The following is a 14,643-nucleotide window of genomic DNA, read 5'->3' as shown; positions in this document are numbered from 1 at the left end:
TTGTGTTCGCAGAGCAGGGGAAAGCCCACATCTTTTCGCCAATAGATACAGCGGAACAGTTGCAAGATATGTCAACCAGACATCCGAAATGACGGATCTCACTAGTAGACAATTTGCTGTCACACTACTGCGTAATGCTAAACTAACACCTGACACTCTCAACTCTCTGATGTTTCAGCTTACTTCTAAAACAGACCACAAGAAAACGACGACAAAAGTCCTGAAATTACATATACGGATTGGCGAAGCATCTATGCTTAGCAATTTCATAGCAGCACACTGTGGGGAAGGCGTAGAACATCGGCAAGAACTACTCAAAATCTCGGACAGAATCAGCCAGCTGTCAAAAAGGTCCGAAACAGAATGTAATGCGTCAATTATCAGCATGGAAGATACCGTTCAGTCTTTGTCACAAGTAAAAATTATCACCGACGAGATAAGAGACGCTTCTTCAAGGGGAAGTATGCTCGGAAAGCGTTCATATGAAAATGAGGCATACCCACGCACGGAGCGCATTAAAAAGTTGAAATCAGAAACCAAATGCAAAGGATGTGGAGAGATTGGGCACTGGTATAGAGACAGACCGAATTGTATTCAGAAAGTTCAAAGAAATATAGAAAATAAGAAGGACGAATCAACACGGGACACCTGGCGGGGACCTGATCAGAACACCGAATTCAAAGATAAGAAGATTGGTGCGTTTTTTCGGAGAAGAGGCCAGTAGAGCTCCATACTGACCTTAACCCTTTGCTTGATGAAGGAGCACCAACATCGACGGGTGGTGTGGTTAATGCAACACAATTGTGTGATGCTCTGGCTATACCACTAATTCTGAAACCACCGCGTGAACAATACGATCACGGTTGGGGGCACGCATGCGCAGACGCGAAGCCGATCAGGTACAGTTGGGATCTGTTTATTAATGACGTCAACAGAAAGCCAACAGTTATGACGTTCGATCTTGTAGAGGGCTCATCACCTCTCATAATCGGGCTAGACGTTAAGAGATTTTCAGATACGATGAACAGACAGAAGCCCACATTCGTCATTTTTCAGAGACCATGCGATACAGAAGAGCGAAAGTTCTTTACTTACATAAGAAAAGACGACGGGGGGAACGAACGTATTCGTTTTGACATTTTACCACATGGAAAATCAACGGTGTCAAGTTTGCTTGGCGCAGTTTCTCCCAGGCAAGAAATAAATATGGTCAAAAAGGTACATCGGTTCACTCACGCATCCTCGAATGAGATGCGACGCTTGTTTGATGACGCTAAGATGACCACGGCAGGAGTGATACAAGCGTGTGAGAAGGTGTCACAGGCATGTGACATATGTGCCTCGTCCGGTAGACCAACCGACATGAAAAAAGTGTCTTTATCTCACGTAAATGAGGCATTTAATCAAGAGATACAGGCTGATTTTGTGATTGTCTATATAGGCGACAAGAAACTGGAGGTGTTAAACGTTGTGGACGTCGGTACACGATACGGGGAAAGAGTTATTGCAGAGAATAGATCGGCTCAGAATATGATGGTCATGCTGGAAGCAGAATGGTTATACCATCACGGGGCACCACAAAGTTTCAGTGCAGACCCAGAGTTCTGTAAACCGGTGCTTGAAAAGTTTCTCAGTACTCACAAGATCAAGCTAAAACCAAGGCCGTCGAGATCATCCTCGAAAAATGGTCATGTCGAAAGGAACAACGGAGTCTTTAAAATGGTCCTTTCAAGGCTTGCCAAGGAGAGTACATCCGCATCGCACTCGACTATGGTCTCCAGGGCATCTTTTATGACCAATATGTTTCACGGAAACGCAACGCTAAGTGCTTTTCAGCTGGCCAGAGGGTATGCTCCATCAATATTGGGGATGCCCAGCAATGCAGTTTCGCAAGGTCTGCTAGACGCCCACACGGAGGCTGTAGCAATCAGGGCAATACAACGAGTGGTTAGGTCAAAAGTGAGAAATGTAGAGCCACACACCTCGTTCGCAAAAGGTATGCGTGTGTGGGTGTATTTTAAAACCTCAAAACAAAACGAGAGACCTCGTTGGATCGAAGCTAGGGTCATTAATGCTACGCCCCACATGCTCAAGTGTCGTCGGTCAAAAAGAGGACCACCCATGACAGTCGCCTATGAACACGTACGGATTGCACCGAGGGGGGAATTATCAAGAGAGTTGATGAAGCGGAGCCTGGAAGACGAGTTGGCACAGGAAAGTGCAGACAAATTAGGTAAGACGTTCGGTGCAGAAAATGACAGCCAGTCCTTAGAGGATACGAAGGAAGATGAAAACAAGGAGCCAGAGAATACAGAGCAGGGTGAGTCTACAACGCTCATGCAGGAAATATTCGGTGACGAAGACGAAAATGAGTCCGAAGAGCGGGGAGAAATATTGAATATGCAACGCAGTTCGTTCTTTACCCAGCGGGTATGTGGAGATCCTAGAAAGGATATTGGTGAAGTAAGCACGAAAAGTAAACCGGGAAACGGGGTGGAGCTCGTGTCACAAGAACAGGAGGCGTTGAATGAATTGCATAAAATCATTGGCTCTGAACAAGTTACCAGAAAACGTATGGAATGTGCACCGCCATGGCTTGTCGCAAAAGCAGTCAAAACAGAATTAGATTCAAATTGGGATTGTGCCTATGCTGAAATGCGAGAAGAGGACGTTAGCCGACGCGCCAATGTTATCGGATCGCATGTTGTATACAAAATCAAGGTGGAGGAGAACGGTGTGAAGAGGCTTAAGGCTAGACTTTGCCCACATGGCAACCATGACAACGAGAAAGGACAAATACGCAAGGACTCGGCCACAGCACAGTTCGATGTCATAAGGCTACTTTGTAGTCTTGCTACTGTACTAGGTCTCAGGCTTGGTTGTTTGGACGTGAAAGGTGCATACCTCCAAAGTGGCCCCATTCAGCGCGAGATATTCGTGCGACCACCGTATGAATGGAAAGGACCACGAGGCGTTATCTGGAAGCTATTGAAAATGCCATATGGAATCCCAGAAGCGGGACGCCAATGGGCTAAGGTATTCGAACAATGGCTAACTCAGGAAGCAAAATTTGAACGCGTTCAAGGAGTACCACAGCTGTTCACACGAAAGCACGAGGACGGCAAATTTCAATTGTTACTGGCTAAGGTGACGGATGACCTTCTCATAGCCGGGTCTGTTGAAAATATCGGGTTGTTCACAGCGCATATAAAGGAAAGATTTCCTATAAGCAAGGCGGTAATCGATGACAGCATAAAATTCAATGGCTCAGATATCATGCAGGATAAGACCGGGTCCGTCGTACTTTCTATGGAGACTTACATGCATAGCATCAGTCCAATACTACTGAATGAAACAAGAAGGAGAGAGAGGGGCTCGATGGCGACAGAAAAGGAAGTCAACTGGTTTAGATCGATGGCAGGAGAACTAGTTTGGCTAGGATGCGGGGCGCTTCCACAGGCGGCTTATGTAGGATCTTACATGCAGCAGTGCATACCTAGGCTGAAAGTTGAGCACATGATGCAGGCAAATGGGATGCTTAAAGAACTGAAAGATCTGAAGGCTTTGGTCAAATTCAAAGCACCACAACGGCATCCCATAGACGCAACCGTCAATTCGTTTTCAGACGCAGCGTTCAATATATCAAAGACGAAACAATATGGACAAACAGGATTTATTTTAGGGATATTGTATGAATGCGAAGTGACGAAGGATAAGATGTACCACATGGTGGATTGGGCTAGCACGAAACAGAGGCGTGTGTGCCATTCTTCGTATGGGGCAGAAATCTTGGCTTGTTCTGATGCTGACGATCGTGGCTATAATCTCAAGTTAGCTCTGAATTCACCATTTCCGAGGGACACTTTCAAACACGTGTTGAATGTTGATTCGAAGGGTCTCTACGACACCATAACTACACTACATGAAGGTAGAGACTATCGTCTCAGACAAACAGTGCAAAGGTTAAGGGACTCTTTCGAGGCAGGCGAAGTTAACGTAATCCGGTGGATTCAGGGAAAGGCCAATATCGCAGACGCACTCACAAAAAGAAACCCCATCAGCTTCCGAATGCTTAACCGAATCGCCAGTAGCGGAATTATGGAGCTTCCAGCTCATAACTCCTTCGAAGTGGATAACGAGACTTGGGTTTGAGTCGTTGAAGTTATAGCCTTCAACGACTAAGGGGAGTGTGAAGATTTGGACTGTTGTGCACGTGTAAGCGGTGTGGCGTTTTAATGCAGACTTACACTTTGGGTGAATACAGTGTTTATGGCCTATGTGTATTGAGCCGGAAGGGTCACCAGCATAGATTAGGGTGTGCGTATGAGGGAACACACACATATAGAGAGAAAGCAGACAGCGGGAGAGGAGTGCGACATTGAATCGGAAATAGGAAGGGTCATGGGCAAATGCAGAAGCCAAGGATCGCGGAGGAGATAGTGCACGGAAGGGATATGCAATGAGGCGCATGACGATGCGCAGAACGGAAAGAAACGCGAGCGAGCCTAGGTATTTATACAGCTTAGACGAGAGCTAGTAAGAGAAAAGAAAAGGAGGACACGCACGGGAGGACGAGCACCCGAGCCAGCTGATGCTGAATACCTTTGCCGATACGGAACACGTTTTGCCAAACCATCTAGTACCACCTCATAACACTTGAAGGGAACCAACCTGCATCCTTGCCTCAGGATGACCAGTGAAAAACTCACAACAGTACACGAACACGCGGTTTGTGTACAGTACTTCATGGGGTCTAAGCCTTGTTGCAAAATAAAGATGTATGATAAATAAACGGCATAGGAATATTCTCTTTACATACATATATAATATAAATAAATATGATATATAATGTCCTTTCCCGTCCTCATTCTTGTAAAGAGAGATTACTGTACAGGAGCCCTGTATACACAAACACCTCCAACTCAATAAAAAGCGATAGATTTGCGCATATGTAACCATTGTGAATATAAATCGGTTTTTTTCCGTTACACTTGCCCTCACTCCACAAAATTATCCACAAAATAAGATCAACAACTCCATTCTCCTCCGAATAAAAGCCATTCCGGTTCTGCGCTCTTCACATTGCTTGTTTACGGGCAACAAAAAGCACATTATGGACATGCATAGCCGCTTCGAACCAGCAATAAACGCATGAAAACAAGTCCATTTACCGATCATTACAAAAACCGGTCATTTAATCTATCATATCTTGGGCACCGTGGCCCAGCACAGGTCAAATTAAGGGCCCATATTCACAGCGCGTTGTGCTCGTTGGCCAGCAATCATCCGCCTGACGTCACGGGTCTCATGGCAGCGAGCACGCCTGCTAACGCGTTCCGGACGAAGCTGGAAGAGACGACGGATCTCGGCAGGGGTGTCATTGGTGTCGTCAGATCTCTCCCTTCTCGCCACAGTACCCAGACTCCTGCTCGCACGTCGTTCGGCGCGCAATTTAAGTGCGTCGATGACTGCATCGGAAGTGAGATGCGCACCGCTTGTGGTACTTATGCGAATAGTTCCTTCCCGTTCCACATCAGCGTCAAAAATCAGACTACGACGGCTACGCATAAAGATTTCCAACAATGACTCCAATGTAACATCCGTGGTACACTGTCCTTGCGGCCTTTCGGCCTCGTAAAATTGCAAGTGCCCAAGCGCGCTAATTGACGTACCTCTAACAGCCGGATCCCAAATTCCACACTTCTGAAAACCGCTGGTGACATTACTGACAGTCACCGCATCTGACAAAGCAAATCTGAGCATATCAGCTTCATCAAAAGTATCAATTACGCGTTTGTTGATGGCCCTATTGTGAACTCTACGCTGAATATACGACTTGAATGGCCCATAAACAGTCACGTCCAATGGTTGTAGCACATGCGACGTATGGGCCGGGATTCCGATAACATACACGCGGTTATCCTTGAGAAACTGAAAAACACAGTGTTGGATATGGCAGCTGTCGTGCACTACAGCCACGGGTGGCGGCTGTAGGCAGAGCGACGCGCGTTCGGACGCGTAAGGAAATTCGGGAGACCACCCGGTGGATGACCGGAACCGGGATCCGGGCGCGGCTTGCGCGGTAGGAAAGTAGCAACGTAGTCAGCAATAAACAGGATGAATTAAAGGAAAAACAGAACTAACAGAACGGAAAGCACAGTAATTAACGTAGCGCTCGCGCGGTTGGGGTCGACGCGCGCGGGGAAGGCAGTTGGGATTCCAGGGGTGTAGATGGCTCGGTTGGTATGGGCGAGCCAGTACCGAGTCGAGGCTACAACCTGGAATCCAGAAACCAAGGTAAAAGACCCGAGGCTTCGTGCCTCTTAACTTTGATCATCATCGTGTTGACTATATAGTCCCCGTCGCCGTCATGGCGAAGCTAAATTATACTGTAAATTAGAGTAACTAGAATATAACGGGTGTAGCCGCGAGGGGACCAAGTAACGGCCCCTATAGACCCGACAGGTGGCAGAGGGCTCACACGTGTCCACCAGTATGATCCGGCAGAGAGACAAGAGCCACGTGTACCCGTGGTACACGTGGTGGCGGCGAGCGCGATGTTGGCGAGATTAGGACAGCTGTCCCGGTACCGAGTACAGTGCACTACAGCAGCCATAGCCATCAAACAACAAAAGCATGTTTTGTCCTGCTTTGCGCAAATTTGCTGTCTCAGCGACAAAGTTCTTTGCCCAGTCAAAAAAGATTGAAGAGTCAACACCGCCAGACTCTCTCTGATAAAAGTAGCATGCTGGTAGGTAACTGTGCACTGTTTCAATAGTGCCTCTGACTTTTCGATAATGCGGTTGCTTGCCAGGAAACACTATTACGTGTTTGAACTTTTCTCCAGCTGCGTTCACAACGCACATGACGGTGACACGTTCCAAGTTGCCACGTGTACGAACCAATGTACTTATTATGTTGCTCCTTTTAGCATACCCAATTCCTTTCCGCAGGCTTTTTTCAGCCATGTTTCTGAATGAAACACCAGATTCGTCAACATTGAATATGAAACGGGGGTCATGAACATTGTAGCGGTCCATAGCTGCTTGGACTCTGGCTATGTGCTCGGCCACATTATGATGAGTAACAGCTTCAATCCGGCGACTCTCAATCGCCCGTACAGAACGCACGGCCAATGATTGATTGCGATGTAGGAAGCCGCGTAACCAGGCATGAGATGGGAGACATTTTTGACGGTTGAAACGTGAATCCGGCTTATTCTTTATGATATGATATGCCAGCTGTCTGAGCCCTAGCTTGGTCAAGGGCGTGTTCAAATCTAAGAATTGTTTGGCGGCTTGAGCCACCACTTCTTCTTCGTGTTTGCTCAGTTTGGTCGGTCTGCCTCTCGGTGTGAGCTTCATTTTGATGTCGGACGGCGCGAGCGGTTGGCTTTCCGGCGCATCTCGGAGCCAGGCAGCATAAGCTCGCCGTAAGGTTGTGACAGGAATACTTGAATCAGCAGCAGCCTTAGGAAGGGGCACAGAGTCATTAAGGTGAGCAAAGAGGGCCCTCTGAAAGGTGGAAAGGTCCTTCATTGCATATCGAGAAACGACAAGAGGGGAATGGTAGCTGTTGGATGGATTTGTCAGGGAACTCTTTTACTTTTGAGACTAATTTGACGTCTACTTGTCATAAGAGTTGGTCGGGGCACATCCTGCGCTGAAAAAGGCGGGCTTGTATTGCGATAAGAGTGTTTTGGTTTCGATGGCGGGATCGTTTTGTTACGTCTGTTCCCGCGAAGCAAGTGAGAGGAGGTACTAACCAGTCTGAAAGTTGGTAAAAATTTAAGAAACCGAATTAACTGCAGAAACCGGTTTATGTATACCATGGTTACTGTACACAAAATGTGTTTTTCTTTTATTATATATGTAAAGATACAGGGCTCCTGTACAGTAATCTCTCTTTATAAGAATGAGGACGGGAAAGGACATTATATATCATATTTATTTATATTATATATGTAAAGAGAATATTCCTATGCCGGCAGTTATGATGCTTGTCCAGCAAGGTTACTGGCCCCGGAAAAGAAGGAACCAATTCTCGTCTGCTTCTGTGTTTGCACTTTGGCAGCTGAGAGATCTCTTTTGATGCACCGAAGGTAGCGTAGTACAGCCAAATTTGGAACATCCGTTTGACCGATATACCAAGCAGATCTCCGACATCTGTTTGACCATTTTAGAGGACAAAAATACGTTCCCGTCTACATACTGTACTACATGGGGAAAAGCGACATTCGAAATACTATATTCTTATGTCGTATATGAATAAATGTCATGAAATAGGGCTGTTTTGGCCATTCCCAGGACGGGAAAAAGTGCATGTGTTCTACTAAAAAGAATATTCTATTGCGGGTCATTCTTGTAAAGAGAGACTACTGTAACAGTCCACAAGCAGGGACAGAATATTTCTGTAGAAACTACAGTAGATAGTAGGGTAGGGTACCGTGGCGATTATCTCAGCTGCCTGGCACCGAGCAACCTGTTGGATGGGAATCCTCCCTCAATTCCTTTTTATTGCTGCGTCTGCTGCCTTCCCTCTCTATCTCCGAGGGTTGGCCCTTAGGGCCTGTTTACATCCCCCAAATAAAGTTGCTACAGTACTCGTTACGTTACGAAATCTTGTATTCACGTGCCCAAACTATTGGGTAGCAAAAATGGTGAGCGTAACACTGTCCGAAGCAAAAAAAGGCAAGACCACGTGTTACGCTACAGTACAAGGTTTTGTTACGCCCCGGAGGCCTCTCTACTTCTGTAATGTTGCTTCACTTCCAGCCCAATCTAAAAGGCAGTGGCCGAACTGGCCGCACTAAGCGTTCCGACCGGGGGACTTTCACTTCGACTTCAACGAGCCTCCGCCACCCCCGATGAAAACAGAACGCATCCCTCCCAAGTTATCCGAACACTACTGTACTGTGTGACTAAAAAGAGAACCAGGGTGTTGGTGTTCGAGTGAAACATGTAACGAAAGATTTTCTGGCCCTCGAGATGCGGTCCGATGCACTTGGCGATAACGTTATCGCCAAGTGCATCGGACGGCATTAGGGTACCCTAATGCCATCTCATATGGCCAGTATAGTGGACATAAATTTCAATGTCCTGCTAGTTCTGAAGTATATGGGTTTCGCCAATAAAAACCAGATATACAGCAAGGATAAAGCTTCCCCTGGACACGGTGAAGCATGTGAGGGAATGTTTTTCACCTGTTGGAACTGTACTTGGCTCCACAGTTTGTCAATAACAACCGGTTTGAACATGCAAAAATTTGATTATGTCCACTATACTGGACATAAAGACGTGTACATCGTGCTCCAAATTTATCAATAGCAGTCCACGAATTATCCCCTGAGTCTATTGGAGGCGCTGTCTGCACGACGGCTGTTCGGCTGTTCCTTGTCGCATGCTCCCACGACTCCTATTACCCGATGTTACCTCAGACTCACTGCCTGCGCCTTCCTGGTTCGGTAATTCCTCATTATCGTGATTTCCTGTACCGTTAGTGTGAGTGCCTCGAGATGCTGGCTGAGGTGTAGTTCTTAAACGCAAGATATGGCTAGAATGCCAGAGATCATAACAACTTTTGCGCAGTCCAGGATAGACCCGCACACATAGTGGTACGGAGCAAAGAGAACATTGTAACGATGTACGGTGACCACGCCAAGCTGTGGTTTGCTGTCCACAGAGCGTACAGCCCTTAATAAAGCGTCCTTGTCTCGGTGAATGACCTCTTATGTGAAGACGAAGTAGTTTGCCATCTGTAGAATTGAAGAAGGTAATACGATTCCTTTTCCGTGTCACAGCCATCATAATAATTCTTTTAGCTTCGTCACTTTGAGCATCTAATTCCTCCGGAACCGAATCCTCAGTAGGTACAACATGTAATGTGTCTGCATAACTTAGAAGTTCTTGTGCGACATCAAAAATAAAATCAGCAGTTGCCTGAACCTTGTTCAGGCCGTTACGGTAGCTGTCGATAGATTTGAAGCTGGCAGAGGTACTTATAGAATCAGAGCGTTCGTGCATCCTCCATGCTAGAAATGCATTTACAGCCAGTGTCTTTAAGGTCTGTGAGACCAGCTTTTGTTCCCATTTGAAATGCGCGGTTGATGAGCGCATTATTGCACGTTGTTGAGTTGCACCGTCCACACCGGCTTTTGTCTTGGAATATAACGTTTGCGAAGCATGTTTGAAAAGTTTCAATGGTACAAACGGCCCATGTTCTGTGACATGCTTGTTAATACTCATCCAGAACTGATGTCGAGATCGGATTACATCCTTAATAGATTCATCGATGAAGGATGGCATCTGAACGCTCGTTTCATGCGCCCACTGCAGGAAAGGGCCTCCGACAGTTGTTTCCTCTGTCTTACAAATCGTCGAGATCTGGAGCGGGCATCTGGCAAGTATCATGTATAAAATCCCGGTCTCCCCAGCACATACGTACAGAGAAATCTGAAGCTTCGTTACCACCAACTGATGCAGTATTTGTGTCATGTGTTCACTTGGGATGTACTTTCGGAATGTTTCATCACCAACTTCACATTGTATTATCTCTCCCGAAGATAGTTGTATCGCCTCTCCTAGAGTGGCGACCGCGACACGTGTTTTTATCTCGAGGCAAGCAAGCACCACTGCCTGGCCGTCAACAGTTAAAATGTCAGCATCAACATTGTTCAATTCTTGACAGTGCTGCGCCAAAATAACAGCGATGCCGTTTGTCGAACATGCAAGATAGCCGGCGTCTTTAGCTGCAAACATTCCATTCTCAAACACAGTAGCAATAAACGGCATAGATGATAAAGCTTGAATCACAGCTCCTTCATTAGCAGTGCCTCGCATCATAGGTTCAGTTGATGCTTTGGAGCTAAACCATCCTTGGCTAAACAGGGAGAATCTCTCTTTCATTGTGAGCTCTGTGGGGTTTTGCAGCGGATGTAGTCCAAGTCTCGAACGTATTAGGCTATTATTCATAAGTATCTTCCCCGCATTTGTTCCCGTTAGACGAAATTGTCGTAGGACAAACCAATCAGCAGTTCGTTGTGTTACTGTTAGAACATCACAACTTCTCGAGATCTCCTGTTCCACCTTCTCTCTTATTTCTTTAAACCTGGCATTCTTACACTCACATTTGCTAAAAAGTGTCATCTCCAGGTTCAGGTTTGGTTTAGGAACGGCAATCCATGTGTTCAAACATTTTTGAACTGCGTCGGGAACTGTGTACAGGAAGCGCAATACCTTTGCAAACTTCACTGTACCTCTCTCACGGACAGCAATGGCAGTCATTTTGTTCAATCCGACGCTTGCCTCATCTGCTGCAACCCTCTTAGACGCGATGAAGCAGCCTGGGCCCAGTTCTGGCGCGTCATGTATTATAAAACGCGACAGACGGTCATACTGAACACGAACCGCTCCCTCTTCAGCGCTCCCTGGATCTTGTGCAGTGCTGCTGGCGGGCAAAGTTGAGCTTTGCGTCTGGGCATCTACTGCACTCTCGTTTTCGTCCTCTCTCATCGGTTTATAAAACGATTTTCCAGCAAACGGATGACACTTTTGTAAATGCTGAGGCATCACGAAAATAGACGCCAAACCATTCTTCATTAACAGCCTTACAAAGGACTCCTTCCCATAACTGCGATCCGCCGTTATGATGCATCCGTTTAAAGCAACTTCCCCTTGTCCGTCTACAAGATCACCAATCGACTTGCTTACGGAATCTACTTGGGATTCACCTCTCCGTCTAAAACGTACTGCAATAGTAATGCGGAATAAAGCATCCGCAACGGAATCAGCTGAATGCCCCTCCTTGTCCGCCTTCCTTGCACTAAGCGTTTTAACTTGATTGTCGGCAGCCCGCGTCCCAAACAAATCATCGTCGAGTGTGGCAAAAAGATGCAGTGGATTGAAGAATACCTTCTTTGTTTCTTTGAAACCAATACCCTCGAACTCCGATAAGTACCTAGTTTGATCCCTCTGTGCATTCCAACTAGATCCGCCTTCGTTACAACGCCCCGTTGGGGAATGCGCCAGTATGTTGCCAGCTATGAATCTCATACGTTCAAGCGAGGGTACTTTGCAACCTGATAGACGAAGAATCAGAATGGCCTTTTCGAAACTAAAACCAGTACAGTGAGACATCAATAAAACAGAAACGTATTTGTACGAATCAGCCAATGTGACTGCAGATACTGCCTCGGCACGACTGGCGATGAGTGCGTTGAGCCACTGAACACACTGCCGCAAAATGTCGCTAATGAATAAGATCACAAATCCAGCTCTAGTTGGAGCAATCGTCTTCACTGTGCACTGCATGCCCATCTTCTCAACCGCTGAAATACAGAACAGTCTTGCCCGCTCTCCAATTATCTCATCCGAGAAGTCATTTTCCAACATCACACTTTTGCATGTATCTGACCGTACCGTCTGTGGTACAACCGTAGGGACGCTAAACCGTAAACGGAAAAGGACAGGCTGTACCTAAAATGAGGGAGCTTGGGGGACCGCTACACTGGAGCGTCAGGTAGAATAGTCCGGAACGGTAGGAAGCACAGGACAAGGGAGGTACACCGCACTGGACACGCGCAGTCGTACTGGGGTGTAGAGCAGTACGACCGGTGGCGAGCTGGAAACCTGAGGGACTTACTTAACCGTACGGTAAAGGACTAGGGTAGGAAGTAAGGGGAGGCGTGCTTGCCTCGGTTTACCTCCAGCCCGGTGCCCCCCTATCTTATACCCCCTAGTAGGGCGGTGGCACCGGACGAACTACAGTAGCTGTACATACTGTAGCCAGCTTACTGTAGCTTACGGTAACTAAAAATGACTACTGTACTAACCCACCGATCGGTCGCGCACCACGTGTACACCTGCACTAGCTGGTGCCACTAACTACACGTGGACTCCCACGTGGCCACATGTACACGTGCTGGCCACGTATGCACCGTATCGGTTAACATCTTACTACTGTACTTGGCGAGGCCTCTGGCGCCCGCCTAGTGCAGTAGCGCCACTTGGCAATTGTACCACAAACCCCCCTTCTTAAATGACGGCACGTCCTCGTGCCGTCCGTCCCGGAGACTGCATTTCCACTTCAAGTCTTCCCACCACGGCCATCCTTGGCGCGAACATTCCGTATCGGTACTAGCGGCCGCTTGGCAGCCGACGACCTCACTGCGCGGACCCTCTCCGTCATGGGCAAGCGCCGGCGCCCCGGTCGGGCAGCATGGCAGTTTTTCGCTTGGCCATGTGAGCCGGGCGCTAATTTCCATGCGGTTGCGATCCCTGCTTCCTGACGCGACTAACCGTATTCCATCCCCACTGACTTCTTGATCGACAGGTCCTAATCACCCTCTCTCATCCGTACAGTACCGATAACGGATCAAAGGACAGGGGGAAACCCGACGGTGCCGGCCACGACAGCGCCGGCAACACGGTCGAGGGCTGGGGCGAGACTGCCTCGCCTTCCCGTGTCGAGATCGCACCGGAGTATTCCCGTGCAGAGACTCCCGTAGCTCGTCTGAACGGTGGGTAGGTTAAAAGCAGCGGCGGTGACGCCAGCTGCCCCCAACCCGCTGGACAGGGCCGACGGCTCGACGGTAATAGAAACCTCGCCGGAGCCGCGTCTCGAGGACCGACAGGGCTTGGAATCTCTGGGAGATCGCCCGTCCAGTATTCCCGAGCCACGAGCTTGTCCACCGTCTGCGGATGTCGGGGCGTGCCGTAGCTGCCCCGGAGATGCTCCGCGGACGGATTTCCCAACGGTGACACCGGGGAATAATTATCTTCGACGGTCTAGGGTCTGAGTGGGGCTCGGTTGGCCCCACGCCCCCGGAAGATACCGTAAGGACTTTTACGCAGATGTCCGCCCCGGTAGTTAGAGGAGAATCCCCCTTGAGGCGGCCCCGATGGCGACGGAGATCGAGAAAGACCCAGTGATGGGCCAGTCTCCTGCGAAGGCGGCCTTGTCGGTGAGAAGGGTAACTGCAGCGACACGCGTGCCGACAACGGGTGGCGAGGGATCGCCTCCTATGGGGACGGCTGTGCCATTCTCCCTGCCATCGAGGCGTTGATTCCACCGCCCTCGCGGGACAGTACCACCCCGCGGTGGGCTCCACCCATCCGTGGTGCCGAGGCGGCTACCACGGCTTCCGTGGGGACCCTGAGCGAATGCGGTGCTTCCTCGTCCTCAGGCCCCCCTGGTTTGGGGTTGGAGCTGACGCTCCTCCGCCAGGCCGCGGGGTAGGTGCATCACCACTTTTGGCTTCTTCGTCCTCGTGGAGGAGGGGAGCCAACCATTTGGTACTGTCTGCGCCCACCTTGGGGGGGCCAACAGGATCTCACCCTCACCGCCCGCTGGCTCCGGCAAACAGTTCATCCGGAGAGCCCTCGCGGCTCGGTGTTGAGGCGGCCGCCCCTCCGCGAAATCGCGGGGCCGGCGCGGCCCCCAGGCCCGGTACCAGCCTTCCGCGAGCGTCGGTGGACCGTCGGTACAGTTCGTGTGCGCCTACCCGAGGCTGTTAAGCGGTCGTTGGGCGCGAGCATCGCGGGGAGCCCTGCGAAGCACCGTGGCGCGTTAGGTTGCCCAAGCGCGGGAGGTAGGAGTACCAACCGCTTTAGGGGTCAAAAGACGCAGTGCAAGCTGCCCCGGAGC

This window comes from Chondrus crispus, genomic scaffold (assembly GCF_000350225.1).
Source record: "Chondrus crispus Stackhouse genomic scaffold, scaffold_71, whole genome shotgun sequence".
In the NCBI taxonomy this organism is placed as follows: domain Eukaryota; phylum Rhodophyta; class Florideophyceae; order Gigartinales; family Gigartinaceae; genus Chondrus; species Chondrus crispus.
This window is presented reverse-complemented; position numbering follows the sequence as displayed.